The 17,332-nt window shown below is 33.4% G+C and overlaps 1 pseudogene; it reads right to left on the minus strand.

The window, feature by feature from the left end:
* Positions 1–15,230: 15,230 nt before the first annotated feature.
* On the minus strand, positions 15,231–16,891 carry LOC112861478 (AP-5 complex subunit mu-1-like; annotated as a pseudogene).
* Between the last annotated feature and the right edge of the window lie 441 nt (positions 16,892–17,332).

Consider the following 17,332-nt stretch of genomic DNA (forward strand, 5'->3'; position numbering starts at 1 on the left):
CACTGTATTCTTCTGGCCCAATCAACTATAATCCTAGAAGATGGGGAAACTGGTCCTGAGTTAGTAATGACACAAGGCCAATGACAGGCTCACGTTTATGAAGGAAAGCATACTTAAATTCGGGCTTTCAAAAATTAACACAAATAAAGGAATATCAGCTCACAATGAAAAAAAGCAATAACTACATGAAGAACAAACCATCCTGGGCTGGAGTCAGAGAAGCATCAGAAAGGACAAGTACATGTTGTATTTGTTTAAAAAATGGATTTTAAATTATAACAAAGGAACAAGAGATCTTCAAAAAATGATTAGATTTGGAAAAGTATAAAAATTTTAAGAAGTAAAAATATAATATTGAGATTACAAACTTGGTGTATGAGTTAAATAACAGGTCTGAAGTACCTGAAAAGAGATTAGAAGCCACAAAAATAGATCTGAAAAAACAATAACAGCATGAATATAAGCAAGGAAATGGAAAATGTTAAAGAGATACCAGATATGGAAGATAAAATGAGATGGTTCAACATGTCTTTTTATAATTTAGTAGTGGTTAATTGAGAAAATTTTAGAGGTACAGAATATAAAGGGATACTAACTCAGAATTTTCCAAAACTGTTTAAAGTCACAAACTCTTAAAGGTAGACTAATGTATTCTGGAAAGAATTCCCATTTTGCCATTATCATCATGAAGCAGCAAAAGCACCAAAGACAATGAAATATGTTAAAAGTCTTTTGGGAAGGAGGGAGGAGGTTAAGTACAAAAGAATGACAACTAGATTATAAGTCAGCTGACTTCTAACAATAACAATAGAAACTAGAATGAATACAAAATAAAAATTTAAAAAAATTTAAATACAAACTAAAATGTGACATTATATAATTCAGAGTGTATCATCAAAGGAATTTCTTTTTTTTTTTTAATGTTTTTTTATTTATTTTTGAGACAGAGAGAGACAGAGCATGAGCGGGGGAGGGGCAGAGAGAGAGGGAGACACAGAATCGAAGCAGGCTCCAGGCTCTGAGCCATCAGCCCAGAGCCTGACGCAGGGCTCGAATTCGCAGACTGCGAGATCGTGACCTGAGCTGAAGTCGGACGCTTAACCGACTGAGCCACCCAGGCGCCCCCAAAGGAATTTCTAAAGCATATACCATAGGAAATTGAGATACACATAAGAACATCCATTAAATAAAATATTAAACATTTAAATACACAATTTGATAAATTAAAATGAAAATAATTTCTAACAAGTGGCGTAAAAGGGAATGCTAAACAATTTTACAACATTGACATTGACATTTGGAAAGAGCATCATCAAAGTCAGAGAGCTCATTGCAGTTGTATCTTTTAGAAAAGTAGTAAACTTATCAGTAACTTCATGTTTCATCAAATTAGTGTATTAAGGGAAACAACTAAGAAAATTCAAAAGAGTATATACAAACTTGGAAACTAGTAGAAAAAAGTTAATAGAATTAGAAAACAAAATAAAGAAAACCAAAAGAGGAGAAACACACATACACACACGCACGCACGCACACACACATGCACACACACACACACACACACACACATACACTTAGGTATATAAAGTGAAGTAAATAGAATAAAATAAATGGTTTAAAGGTAAGTATAAATAAATGAGTTATCAAATTATATATAAGTTAAATAAATTAAACATTTAAAAGATAAATAGTTTTAGGTTAGTTTGAAACAAAACTTCAGCTATGTGCTGTTTACAAGAATAATGTATAAAACACATAGGTAAACTGAGAAAAAATACAGATGTAATGAAATATAATAAAAATAAAAAAATTGATGTAGATTTATTGAAATTAAGAGGAAGAGATTTTAAGGCAGTGTTGAAAGCATGACGGAAATTTTTTTTAAACTCGCACGCCCCTATCATAATATCAATTTTAATTTTAAACTCACATGCCCCTACCATAATATCGCACAATCATAATTAAACTAATTAAGAGAAATGAAAGTAAAAATGCATACCTATCATCAAGGTGTTCTTTTTTTTACGTAATTCACTTAACAATTAACTGAGAATATAAAGAAATCAGCAAATATGTAGATTTAAAAATATATAGTAAATCTTATTCTGTAAACAAATAAAATAGTACATGGCTGGGACGCTGGTTCATGTCAGTTTGTCACAACCGAGAGATAGAACCCTACATCATTTTCTATGTATTATTTCATAACCAGGTCCTATCAAATTTCAAAACATTATATAACAGGAGTCAAAAAAATATTTTTCTGTAAAGATCCAAGACTAAATATGTTCATCTCTGCTTGCCATATAGTCTCAATTGCAACTACTCAACTCTGCTCTTCTAGTCAAAAGTAAAATAGAAAATATGTAGATGAATGGACATGCATGGGTTGCAATAAAACTTTGTTTTATCAAACAGAGTTGGGGCTGGATTTGGCCTGTGGGGCTTGTTTGTTAATCGTGGTTATAAAGCACACATTACCAGATGACAATATATTTACATTCAAAATTCATATGAAACTGAATAAATGTTTCTATATAATTATAATAATTTTAAAAATCATTTCTATAAGTCTCAAGTTAAATATCATAACAGGAGTGGGAATATATTTAGAAGTAAATAATCATGAAAATAATACTTTACAAAAACGTAACAAATGCTAAATCAAGTACTTATAAACTAAATCAGAAATTGTTAAAAGAAAGGCTGAAAGTCAAAGACTTAAATTGGTACACGTAAGAATATGAAAATTAATGAGTAATCCAAACAAGGAAGAAAGCAAATAGCTAAAACAAAAAAAAGAAATTAAAGAGAATACAAAATTAAAACGAGTGAGTCTACAAAAGCATTTATTTGAGTCAAATGTCTAAAAGGTAAAATAAAATGTTAAAAGAACCAAAGTACTTTTGCAATATTTCCTTCTTCTCTCAAAGAAGAAAAAATAAATGTACAAGTAACAATAGTATAGAAGGAAAAGAGAAGATATTCACAAAAGTAGCATGTACTTTAAAAATAGGAAAATATAATGAACATTTTGCCAGTATATTTTATATATTTAATAATTAAATTAAAGCATACAAAAATATAATTTAAGAAAGCAGACTCATGAATACATGTGGAAACTTAATAATAAAATAAAATGAATCACAGTTGAAAAATTATTCTAACAACAAAATAGAAAACCCAGTGTTATGGATGAGTTATATCACATTCCAGGTATTATAATTCCAATATTATACTATTCAGAGAATATAAAAAGTACAAAAACTCATTCATTACCTTATTGCAAATCTAATCTCTTTATGATATCAAATTAAAACAGTTAATAACAAATGAGTATTACAATCAAATATATCAGAAAATACATGCAAAGATCCCAGAGGAACACTAAAGTGTATTTAAAGGATGTTATATACATACACACACGTGTGCATTCATACGCTTTTGAGTCACCACACTAACATATTAAAGGGAAAAAAAAACCTAACCATGTAGCAAGGTACAGAAGGAAGCACTTGGCAATGCCTTCCATATGAAACAAAAATAATCAAAAATCTTGGCAAAATAGAAATAACAAGGATAAGACAATCATGGTACTATGTAGTAAAAACATAAAAACACTTCTTTAAATGTTAAAAATGCCAAGAATACCACTATTAATAATTCGGTCCATTGCATTACAAACTTTGGCCAGGAAATAGGAAAAGCAAGATCCCCCAAACAGGTCCCCTTTTTCCATTCTTTCCTCCTTCAATCTCTTTCCTACCAACAGTCACATTCTTCTGTCATTTCTCTGCTGAAACCAACTCAGCTTTTTCTCAATTCTCTTAGATTTACATCCAAAAATGTAATTATGGCCTAAAAGGAGTTACATGATCTGACTCTCTTCTCTTGCACATCCTTACTCTCTATTCCAGCTATTCTGTCTTCGCGACTTAAGATATATGGTCACTTTAAGATATTTTCAGTGGCATTTCCTCTCTGTAGACATGGTTTTTCTAAATAGTCATTACAGCCATCCCAATTTTTGCAGAAATTCAACCTGCAATGAGGCCTAGTCTGACAGCCAGAGTGGCATACAGCTTCCTCTCCACCATCTGCCACACTCAATATCATCCATCACCCTTCACTATTTCTTTTTCTAGAGCACTTATCACCTAACATTCCATATAATTTACCTAGTTATTGTTTATTTTGGTAAGGTGACCATTTAACATATGATCCAACTTCTACAATTGGAAGAATGGAAGAGTTTGCCTTTAACATGTCAGGAACACAGCCACAAATGGAAACTATGACATGCAAACAGAGATACGGTGTTTTTTCACTACTATCATTTTTTTCAATATTACAAGTTGCATGAAAGCAAAGATCTTTTTGTTTGTTTAATAATGTAAATGAAGTGGCTTGAATAGGGTCTGCCAAAAAAAATATTTGTTCAGAGAAAAGATGGCTGACAATCTTTTCTTGGCCATTAAAAAAATATATATTTTTCCCCGAAATAGTCTGTGATCCAAAATGTAATCAAATTTTTGGATCAGTTAACTAGGTAACAAATGAATTCCTAATAATTCATATAACAGGAATTCTCAGTTATTCAGCATGCAGGAATCATTCCTGGGGTGTAGCCTTACATTAATATGGCTTTTTATATGATTGTCTTGAATGAAAAGTTTTGGATTTTGACATAATGCCAGAGGGTTTTTTTTCATGTAATATATTTTCTTTAAATATTAAGGTTTGCTTTCCTCCCATTTAAAAATTAGGTATATTTTCGCAAAATAAATTGGAGGAGCAGGTGTCGGCAGCTAGAACACATACATGCTGGCAGGTGCAAAACAAATAGACCAACAAAGGCATTTGGAGCCTTTACATTCTTGCCAGTCTGATGCCTTAGCACAATCTGCAAAGCGCTGTGAGGATTGTCCTTGTGTTTATTCATTGAATAGAAATATTTGCAAATTTCTCTTTCCCCTTTGGATATAAAGTTCTGTGAAATATGATAAAGTAAAAGGAACATTTCAATGACAGAATCTGCATACATATTTCCATTACAGGCAATAGAAATCCTTGTGACTTCCCATCATTCAAGTATGAATATATATTTAAGAACTTACCAGTAGATACCTCTGTATATAAGAGAAATCAATAGAAACCTTAAAGTATATTTATTTTTAAGTATGATCATTTTAAAAATTAATATTCTAACTACTTAAATCTAACGCCAGATATATGAGAGAAAAAAAGTGCAACAAAATATATCAGGCTTTCACAGCTAAGTTGAACCCCCTTTGGATATTGAAATATTTAAAATAATAAACTTTAGGTATGTATAGTCTAATGGAAAAGTCTTTGTTGTGAACTTACATTTTAAGAAACCAGATTATTAACTTTGGCAACATGCATTCCTTACCAAGTGCTTTGCAAATGCAATCTGTTGAGAACAAATGAGGTTGTCCTAATACCTGTAGGGTATGTTCATTTATCTTCTGTTTCTCAACTCTGATTCTGTTTGCATTGCACGAAACCTTCCAGACAAAGGCTCTTGCCGCTTGCATCCTAGACTAGACAATGAATACATATACCCGTATATATACATCTTTTATATATTCATATATATCACATATAATATACACATATATCATGCATATGTGTGTATATACTCATGCACATGAACATATATAATACAAGATACATAAATTCATTTTACCAATACTACATCAGTTGGGAAGTTGATCTAGAAATTCCTTTGGAAATAAACACTCAAATCACTAAGTCTTTTTCATCAGTTTAAAATTTTTTAAATTTATTTATTTTGAGAGGGGTGTAAGGGCAGAGAGAGGGAGAGAGAGAATCCCAAGCAGGCTCCGCCCTGCCAGCACAGAGCCCGACACAGGGCTTGACCTCACAAACCATGAGGTCATGATATGAGCCGAAACCAAGAGTCAAATGCTTAACTGACTGAACCACCCAGGTGCCCCTTTTTTCTTCACTTTTAAAATAAGGGCCACGTGATGCTGACTTCTAGTGTAACGACAGGTAGTATAATCCTAACTATATTGTTCTTCAGTAACTAGCATGAGTCAGAAAATCCACCCTCAGGAGGACCTTTCTAAATTAATTTGCTAGCTGACAGCCTGAGCTAAAATAGTTGCTAACATAGTTACTGGAAAGTAATTGAAATCACTCAGGAATCACATGTACAAGGAACTGAAGACATTTTCTTTCTCTATATAGATAACACAAACATTTCTGGGCATGCTATCCTCATATTACCCTCAAATGCTAACAAGGATATTGCACACTTGTCTAGTGCTATCTGTGTCTCTGTGAACACTAGAAGCTTCCCCTGCACAGATTTATAACCATCACAACTCTGTCCCAAATAATGGAAGAAACAGTCACAAACAACAATAAATTTCTCAGTAAACCTGAATTGTAACATCTGCCCCACCAGAGAAGTCAATCTGATGTAACAGAGAAGGGATTTGTTTTGTTGCAGGTGGAGGAGATTAAATCTTGATATTATAGGGGTGTAGCTAGGTCAGCTTATTTATCCTCTCTAAGCCTTACTCCTGCCACCTCTCAAATTGGAATAAATCATACTTTCTGTGTATGTGCCGAATATTAAATAAAGTTATTCTTAGATCACTCTGCACTTAGTATATGGCATATGTTCCCATCCTTTTCTAAAAGTCAAATACCATTTTATCTTAAAATTGTAAATGATTTAAATTATAATTTATCTCAAGTATCCTAGAAACATTTTACTTTTCTTTAAAATGCTGCAGAATCAGGGCACCTGGGTGGCTCAGTCAATTAAGCTTCCAACTCTTGATTTCAGCTCAGGTCATGATCTCGTGGTTCCTGAGTCCCAGCCCCATGTCAGGCTCCAAGTTGCTAAAGGTGTGGAGCCTGCTTAGGATTCTCTCTCTCTGCCTCTTTCTTTCAAAATAAAGACATAAACTTTTATTTGCTGCGAAATCAAATATGTAAGGCATGGGTCTTTTAAATTTTGCCTCTTATGTCATTAATAATAAAGAAGGACACCTGGGTGGCTTAGTCAGTTAAGTGTCAGACTCTTGATTTCAGCTCAGGTCATGATCTCAGGGTTTGTGGGATCAAGCCTTGTGTCAGACTCTGCACTGACAGCACGGAGCCTGCTTGGAATTTTCCCTCTCCCTCTCACTCTGCCCCTCCCCAGCTCACTCTCTCTCTCTCTCTCCCAAAATAAATAAATAAACTTTAAAAAGTAAAATAAAGAAAGAATAAAAAAGAACTGGGGTGGGAATATTGTTAATACATCTTGGACTGTTAATACTGTTTCACACACTGAATTGACAACTCTCTATACAGGCATTCATTTTTTCCTGTTAATTCAGCATTCTCCAAAACTGTCATTTTTTTTCTTTTCTTCAAAGATTTGCTTTTAATAATAAAGTACTTTGTTAATTATCAGCTTTATAAGTCACCAATATGAATAAAGTAAATGAAAATGGAAATTAAGTTTAATAGATGATATCCATCATTTCATCCAGTTGTAGAGATTAGCTTAATCTTGGTCTTCTTGGTTGTCTTATTATTTTCAAGCATGATTTGTGTACTTTTAAATGTGCAAATGTACCCATTTACATACTTAAAAGTAATGTCCTAAGGTGATGTGTTTCGGATCCTGACTTCCTTCTTTGACACATGACACATATCTACTTGTGGGGCTGTGCCAAGTTTTCATCTATTTCATAAAATTCACTTATCAAGGCAATTTTCAAACTTTTCTAAAAGGAAGCTCCAAGCACTTAATTAATTTGCTTTTTGATTATATTTTCCATTGCATTGCTCCCAGCCAAGAATTTTCTCTTTTGAGTTGCAAAAACAGTTTGGTCATATTCATTCATAATTTGCATTATTGGCTTTAAAATATTGCTCTGAGTGATATTTTCATTTAGTTATTGCTCAGGGTTTTCTCTCACAAGAGACAACAAAATGCAGACTCTTGAAACTTCAAAGTAATAAAATCCTTAATTTAAGTAAGTATCTTTAAAAAAAACAATCCCACTTTTTTTTTTTACATTGGCTAATGAATAAATTGCAGTTCTGATAGCCTACCCAGAAGCAGAAGCATACTCTTTCAACTCTTGGTGATTTCCAGTTATTACGCATTTTTCTCATCATTTTATTGATTATAATATCACACATGAAAACATTTTAATCTCTGATCCTCATCTCAGTTTTTAAGAATAGAATTTTAAAGTATTATTTTTAAATAGAAAATGTCTGAAAATATAAAATATATTAGAATGCATATATATAATATATTTTCCTCATATGGAACTCACTGTAAGACTATTTAAACTTGTATTTAAACATGTATTTCTTTTATTTGTCATAAGTATGTGGGGCAATAATCAGCAGCCCCAATTAAATAGATAGGATTCAAAGTGACCAACTTATATCTAAAGCCAAATGTGTTGAGTTTTGAGAACACTAAAAAACAAAACAAAACAAAACAAAATCTATTACTTTCTACTTTCTCTACTTTAAACAACAAGCTGTAGCTGTACAGACCAGTGAATCGATCCTATCTTGTTCTGGTTCTAGTATGATAGCGTTCTTTGACCAGAGTGATCATCCTTCCAGATTCCAAAATAAGGCTTTTTTGAAAACTGTTATTTACTGGCCGCCTAATTAACTGGGCAGTGATAAAGAAGCTTAAGACCAACTAACATAGAAATGTGGATTGATGAACTTACTTGTCCTTTTATATGGCAAAATTTTTCAGAGGAAATGTATTTTAAATATTTGTTTACTTTGTTAAAAGAACTAAGAAATAAGCAATCACGCATTTGTGTGGTGCAGTATAAGAAGATGATACTCAGTCACACAGTTCAGTTGTATTAATATCTTATCTTGACAGCACAGTTTGAAAAAAGTAGAGCTGGGAATCATTGAAGTACAGTTGTCTTTTTTGATGCCTAATTAAATTAAATAGTTTTTTTTTTTTATTATAACTATGAAACTGAAATTTTTCTAGCATTTTTAATTGAATCATTACATTGATGATCACCTATCATATATATTTAATTGAAATTATGAGTCAGCAAACATAAAGATATTCCAATATATAAAATCCTCAAATTTGAATTAGTTATACTCAATTCTTAAATATTTCTTCATTCTGTGGATGTAAGTTTTTTTTTTTTTTTTTTTTTTTTTAACGTTTATTTATTTTTGAGACAGAGAGAGACACAGCATGAACGGGGGAGGGGCAGAGAGAGAGGGAAACACAGAATCGGAAGCAGGCTCCAGGCTCTGAGCCATCAGCCCAGAGCCCGACGCGGGGCTCGAACTCGCGGACCGCGAGATCGTGACCTGAGCCGAAGTCGGACGCTTAACCGACTGAGCCACCCAGGCGCCCCATGTGGATGTAAGTTTTATTTCAGGAATTACACCATTGCTTTAGTATAATGGATATGACTTCTTTATGACATTCACTTAACAATAGAAAGAGTGGTCTATAGAGACTCATTCTCCTCTACTCTCATGTCTGTAACAGATGCTTTGCCTGGTTCCAAAAGTTAATTCCCCCTATATATACTTGACAAAGTTGAGAATGAGAATCTGGGGAAAAATAATAAATTTAGGTCCTTTATCTTATAGAGGCTTATAATAACCTAATAATTTACTCAAAGTCATAAAAAATGCTGTATCAATTTGTAGACTTCACTCATGTATTACAAAATATTTAGGGAAACGCTAAAATGATAACTGCTCCATAAGCACATGAGAAAAAAAATAGCTGACAAATAATATGACATACCATATTAATGTTTTAAACTGAATTTGTGGGGTGCCTGGGTGGCTCAGTCAGTTAAGCATCCAACTTAGGTTCAGGTCATGATCTCAAAGTTCGTGAGTTCAAGTCCCATTTTGGGCTCTGTGCTGATAGTTCAGAGCCTGGAGCCTGCTTTGGATTCTGTGTTTTCCTCTCTCTCTGCCTCTCCCACACTCATTCTGTCTTTCTCTCTCTCAAAAATAAACATTAAAAAAAAATTAAACTGAAATTGCAAAATAGAGATAGCAATTGCTTCCAGATTCTAGATGCTGAGAGTTTTAGACATTATCAACCACTGATGCTTTAAACTCAGAGTCATCTAATTTACAACATGGTAAGAATTTTACAACAGCATTTAATACCTATACAATTCAGATATCACTACTATTAGATGTTGCAAATTGGCAAGGCACATGCTCTATATTGCCTAAATTGAGGTTTCATTTGGATAAGGAAATATTGGTGCACAAATGTGTGTGTTAATTAAATTTGTATCCAAATATGCAATACCACATAATATCCGAGATTCGTACTCTTCTCAAAAAAAGAAAAAAAAAAGGACAAATTTACACATGTTTACCCCTTTGCAACACTCTGACAGAGCTGAATAATGGCCATCTATTAGCTAGATCACAGCACTTGATAGTTTCCTACTATCTACTCCTCCCCAATGATTTTTTGATATTCAGGCCCAGTGTCAGCCATTAATCACCAAGGTTTCCTTTTTGGCTTTTCTCATGAGGAGATAGTTTATGAAGGAAAAAGCACATTTTCTGTATCCATGACTCAATGAAAACCAGACATTACAAAAAATCAATCATCTTCCTAATCTTACCTATGGCTAGATTCTTTCATTTATATCACTATGCAAATTTCTGTACACATTTAAGTTTTGGGACTCTGCACTACCCTATTTCCAAGGTGAATATACATGATTCTTTATTACCTCATGTGTTAGAAATCTGCCTCAACGTGCAGCCCACATCACTGAGGAACAGATACAGCTCTTAAAACTTTTCTCTCTCTTTCTCTTTTTTTCTTTAATATATTTTTTTTCATTTGGGACCTATTTTTTATAACTTTCTCACCAATTTACATTTAAGAGTGATCTGCTTGTTGCACAATAAAAGTTGGTGGAGTATATCCATGATGACAAACGTGATCAAAATGATACCAATCATTGATTTGCATTAAAGATTATTATACACTGTGAACTAAGACTTTAGAAAAATATTAAATAACTCCCTGTCATCTGCTTTAACATTCATGGTGTGTACTTCTAAATATATTAAAAAACCATAGCCTTCTTCACGTATAAAACAATTATTTAGATGTATATAAACCATGAGATTCTCTTATAATTATTAAAAAATCAGAACAAAAAACTCAGGAGGTACTTTTAAGTAAAATATATTCTGACATCCTACCTATATGAGATAGAATATTTTCAATAAACGTTATAATACCTTATAAGCAAATATTATGCTTCCTCCTTATGCCTCTATTTAAAATTTAAGTTATAATTTATCTAAATAACCAAGGAATACAAGCTAACATTTTGGGTACATAGGCTAGCCATGAAACCAAACAGCACACATATGCAAATTAAAATAACATAATGTTTTATTTAAAAAAATACAACCTCAAGAAATATGCTTTATTAAATATCAATGGAAGATGTATAGGTGTTAAAAGAAACATAAATGTTAGGAAAATAAAATTAATTATGTTTGTGATATATAAAATTGTGATTAGGTGAAAACTCTCCTAATTCAAAATGTCTATTCAATCATTGGCCCATTTTTAATGGTTTATTTGGTATCTAATTATTAAGTTTGAACAGTTATTTTTATACTCTGAATATGTTTCCTTTATCCGACCTGTTTTGTAAACATTTTCTCTCAATCTGTAGCTTACCTTCTCATTTTCATAATGTTGTCTTTTGAAGTACAGAGTTTTTAATTTTGAGAAGGTCCAATAGGTCATTATTTTTTCTTTCCCATTAAGAATCATACCTTTGGTGGTTCGTCTAAGAACTCTTTGCCTAACCCATAGCCATGGATATTTTGTCCCATGTGTTCTTTTTGTTTTGTTTCAAGTTTTTATTTAAATTCTAGTTAGTTAACATATAGTGTAGTATTTGTTTCAAGAGTAGAATTTAGTGACCCATCACTTACATACAACCGCTGGTACACATCACAACAAGTGCCCTTCTTAATACCCAGCACCCATTTAGCCCATCCCCCTCCAGCCTTTCCTCCAGAAACCCTCAGTTAGTTCTTTATAATTAGGAGACTTATGGTTTGCCTTCCTCTTTCTCTCTCCCTCTGTCTCTTTTTTTCTTCCTTCCCCTTTATCTGTTTTGTTTCTTAAATTCCACATATGAGTGATGCCATATGGTATTTGTCTTTCTCTGACTGACTTTAGACATTTTATACGTTTAGTTTTTGTATTTAGGTTTATGCATCTTTTGACTTAATTTTTATGTACAATATAAAGTGTCAAATTAATTTATTTTCCAAAGGGTTGCTCAATTACCTCAACACAATTTGAAGATAACGTTTCCTGATGACACCTATTACAGATTGATACAACCAAAAATGCAAAGGTTATTTCTTGACCCTCAATTCTGTTTGATTGATCTACATAACCAGTTTTTTCACCAAAGCTACACACTATCTTGATTACTGTATATTTATATAATTCCTATTAAATCCATATAAATGTTAGGTTCAATTTGACAATATCTACAAAAATGTCTGTTGAGATCTTGAAAAACAATGTATTTATAATATAAATTTGCACAGAATTGCTCCCTTGACAATGTTGGCTCTTCCAGTCCATACATATAGAATGGAAATTCTCCACTTACTGAATCATTCTTTAATATTTCTCAGCAATATTTTGTGGTTTTCAGGGTGCAAGTTTTTTTAAGTTTATTTGTTTATTTTGAGAGAGATACAGAGAGTGCAAGAGGGAGAGGGGCAGAGAGGGAGAGAGAGAATCCCAAGCAGGCTCCACGCTGTCAGCACAGAGCCTGATGCGGGGTTTCATTCCACCATCCTGGCTGGGATCATGACCTGAGCCAAAATCAACAGTTGGATGTTCAATCAACTGACCCACACCATTATTCTTGATAATGTAATTTTATAGAACAAATAAAGCAAAAATATATAAGCTTATATGTTGAAAAATTCTTATGGAGTATTTTGTGCTTATTTTGGTGTTTTGGTTGTTTTTCATTAGGGAAAAAACTTTCAAACAACATATTTTTCAGAGTATATCTATGGCTTACTTTTTAATTTTATTTTAATTTATTTTTATTTCAATATATAGTTAACACACAACATTACATAAGTTTCAGGTGTACAACTTCTCTATACATTATGCTATGATCATCACAAGTATAGTCACCTACTGTCATCACACAGCACTATTCCAATATCACTAATTTCCTGTGCTGGGCCCTTTATTCTTCTTATTATTTGTTCCATAACTGGAAGCCTGTATCTCTCACTTCCCTTCACCATTTTACCCCTCCTCTCCATCCCCTTCCCTCTGGCAACCATCTGTGTTCTCTGTATTTATAGGGCTGATTCTGCTTTTGCTTGCTTGTTTATTTATTCCTTTTTTTTAATATTCTACATATGAATGAAATAATGTTATTTTTTCATTCTCAGTCTGACTTATTTTACTTACCATAATATCTTCTAGGTCCATTTATGTGGTTGCTAATGGTAATATCTCATCTCTTTTTTATTACTGAACAATATTCCCATAGATAGATAATAGATAGATATAGATAGATATATAGATAGATAGATCGATAGATAGATATAGATATAGATGCATAGTAGATAGATAGATACATATAGATGATATAGATATAGGTTTAGATATATAGAAATAGATATAGATTTGGATGATACAGATATAGATAGCTGATAGATATGTAGATATGGATGATAGATATATAGATATAGATGATATAGATAGATAGATATAGATATAGATATTGATATAGACGTAGATATAGATGATATAGATATAGATAAAGATAGGGGCACGTGGGTGGCTCAGCCCATTGAGTATCTGACTGGCTGGGATCATGATCTCGCGGTTTGTGAGTTCAAGCCCTACATAGGGCTCTGGGCTGATGGTTCAGAGCCTGGGGTCTATTTCAGACTCTGTGTCTCCCTCTCTCTGCTCCTCCCTTCCCCCTTCTCAAAAATAAATAAACATTACAAAAATTTATATATACATACGTGTGTGTGTGTGTGTGTGTGTGTGTGTGTGTGTGTGTGTGTATAATATATACACCACATCTCCTTTACCATTTATCTATCTATGGACACGTGGGTTACTTCCATACCTTGGCTATTGTAAATAATGATGCAATAAACATAAGCGTGAATATATCTTCAAATAAGTGTTTTCATTTTCTTTGGATAAATACACAGCAATAGAATTACTTGAATTATTGAGGAATCTCTATATTGTCTTCCACAGCAGCTGCATCAATTTGCATTTCCACCAAGAGTGCATAAGTGTACCTTTTTCTCCACATCCTTTCCAACTGTTATTATTTATTATTAATCTTTTTGGTTTTAGGCATTCTGATAGGTATAAGGTGATAAATCTTTTTGGTTTTGATTTGCATTTCCTGATGTTGAGCATCTTTTCATGGTATGTTGGCCATCTGTAGGTCTTTTTTGAAAAATCAAAGTCTGTTCAAGTCCTCTGTCCTTATTTTATTTTTATTTATTTTTAATTTTTTTTGAATTATGCAATTCTTTATTAGTCAAGAAGATAATTTTGATTAAGAACATGTTCCTGTTTAAACAATATTCCTTCATTTTAATTGACTTTTTTTTTTCAAGAGATTTACAGTGGTTTCTGATATGGTATCTGGTAATCTGTAACAACACATTGTGCTAGGAGCTTAACTCAGGTTTGAAAGAGCAAAGAGTTTATCTTGCGCATCATCTACAATCCATCAGGAGTGACTGCCTTCAATTCTGCAATGATAAGGAGCCTGAGCCCATATCCAGGAAGACTCAGTAGAGAAAGAAGGCTGTGACTGATTAGCTACATCTACCATAGGGAAGGGAAGGGTGACCCAGGACTAGTCTAAGATAAGCCTAAAATGAATAGCTCCTGTTTTGTGCAGTGGATCATATTTGAGTAAAATCAAAGAGTAGCAAAATAGACATTAGTCTTTAAAATGTTCTTTCAAACTATGTCAGACTAAAAACATTAAACTTAAGTGTTATTATAATTAAATCATTCATATGATGTTTTTTACTCAAGGATTATATGCATATACATTAAAAATAAAAGACTATTATTATTTTAAGCTATGTTACCGTTATATAAATCCTATTTAAATATAAGATAATTATAGTAGTAATGATCCATATGTGACTAGAGCAGAAGTTTCAGAATTCCAGATGTCATTGAAGAAGTTAGTTTCTGGTTTGTACTTACTTTTGGTTTTACTGATGCACAAACTTAAACTGAATTCTTATCCACATAACAACCAGTGAATGTGTAATCTAAGATTGTGAAATGAAGCTTTAAATATGCTGTGCCTTCAATGCAAATATGGTCAAATGGCTGCTTCTCATGATTCTTGGCTCCCAAAGTTACAGTTCCAGAAACACTAATTTCCATTGATTTGGGGAACTTGTGTTCAATAATCCACATCAATAAGCTTTTCTTTCAAAATACTTCAAGCTGGCCAAAACCAACTTTGCATTTCACATGTGTGATTGGAATTCTATTATGATAAGGTATAGGAGCTGTACAGAATAAAAAATTATTTTTCACACTTTCATGAAGTTTTAAAATTAATTGCTATTTTTACTTGTACTTCTTCCTATTTCATTTGATAAAAACCCAAAACTGGTGGGACAGGGACCTGTGAGTATAGTAGCATAAGCTGAATGACTCTAAAAGAGGAGTGAATGGAAATTTGTAAGGTCCACTAAGTACAGAATCATCCATTGCATCAATGCTAGTAGAAGAATGGCAGAGTCCAGAGAAGTCACACAAGGATGAACTAGAATAATCTGAAGTGGAGATCCATTGGTGGAAAGACCCAAGCTGATGGTAACATTTGGCATGATTTCTTCTAAAAAAATTTTAACGTTTATGTTTTTATTTTGAGGAAGAGCATGTGTGCCTGAAAACAGGGGAGGAGCAGAGAGAGAGGGAGAGAGAGAATCCTAAGCAGGCTCTACACTGTCAGAGCAGAGCCCAACATGGAGCTTGATTCCACAGCTGACTGTGAGATTGTGACCTGAGCCAATCAGTCACTTCACTGGGTTACCCAGGAGGCCCTTGCATGATTCCTTCTAAATGACACTTATAAGTGATAGTTCCAACGACTTGCCTTGTATCTGCTATATCTTGTTTATCATAATGCAAGGATGTACCTTTTCAGTGATAGAAACTTGAGGTTTTCCTTTGTATGTTCTAACTTTCCAGGATGGATGTTTTTGTGGATGTGTCACAGAAGCAAAATTAAGACTATCCAATGAATTCTTTAAGTTGGCATATAACTAAATTCCAAATGGACAACCTTATAGAAGTAAATCCAGCAGTTGGTTCAATTCTGTATTTAGCTCTGTGTCCTTTTTTTGACCCATGTAAAGAAAATCCTTTGCCCCCAAAATAAGTTCAAATCTTGTGAAATTACAATAATTTTGAGGGGATAAAGTTTGTCTAACTAGTGGACCAAAGCATATGTCATGTTATTCTTCAGAAAAGCAGCAACTTGCAAAAGTTCTCCACCTCCTACTAGGAGACCCTAGACAGATGTTTTATAATGTGTGAACAGCTATCATAAGTCTCTATGAAGTCCTTATCATTCAATAATGTAAGTTCGAAGAGTAGTGCTTTAAGAAAGGTTACCATCTTCAGAATAGGCATATAATGTGCTCCAGTGAGGACTTTGGCTCATTTTCCAGCAGTTGGATACCATACAGAGAATCTCAGGGTGCTGCAAAGCCAAAATATCAGTTCATGACTTATAAGCCACATTGTCCACTGGGCCATGATAAGCCACTATAGCATCAGCTCATCCTAGAGGTTGCCATGGAAAAAGGGCACAGAGACTGGCCTTTTCAGATGGACTATTTTCAGAAGACCTGAGGTTCGCTCAATCTGGGCCACTTTCTTCCCCACCACAAACAGTCTGGCTCAGCAGAGACATTAGCTATGTCAGGTTAAGTGACTAAAACCTCTGAAACCCTCTTGTCAACACATGCCACAAAAGTTCAGTGAATCTTTACCTAGAATCTCGGTTCCTCCCAAGCAACCCCAGTAGTTTCTTCCTTTACAGTCTACTTCCTGGATGGTGGCCCATAAGGATAATGGTTCCTCATTCACAGGAGCTAGAAGCCTCTCTGCAGTTTGCCTGCTGCTGGCTTCCCTCCAGTTCCTCCTGGTAGCCAATCGTCATGCACCTCCATGTCCACACTTCCCTTTTTTAATTGG

Source organism: Puma concolor, chromosome A1 (genome assembly GCF_028749965.1).
Source record: "Puma concolor isolate L17-30 chromosome A1, mPumCon1.1.hap2, whole genome shotgun sequence".
Classification (NCBI taxonomy): domain Eukaryota; kingdom Metazoa; phylum Chordata; class Mammalia; order Carnivora; family Felidae; genus Puma; species Puma concolor.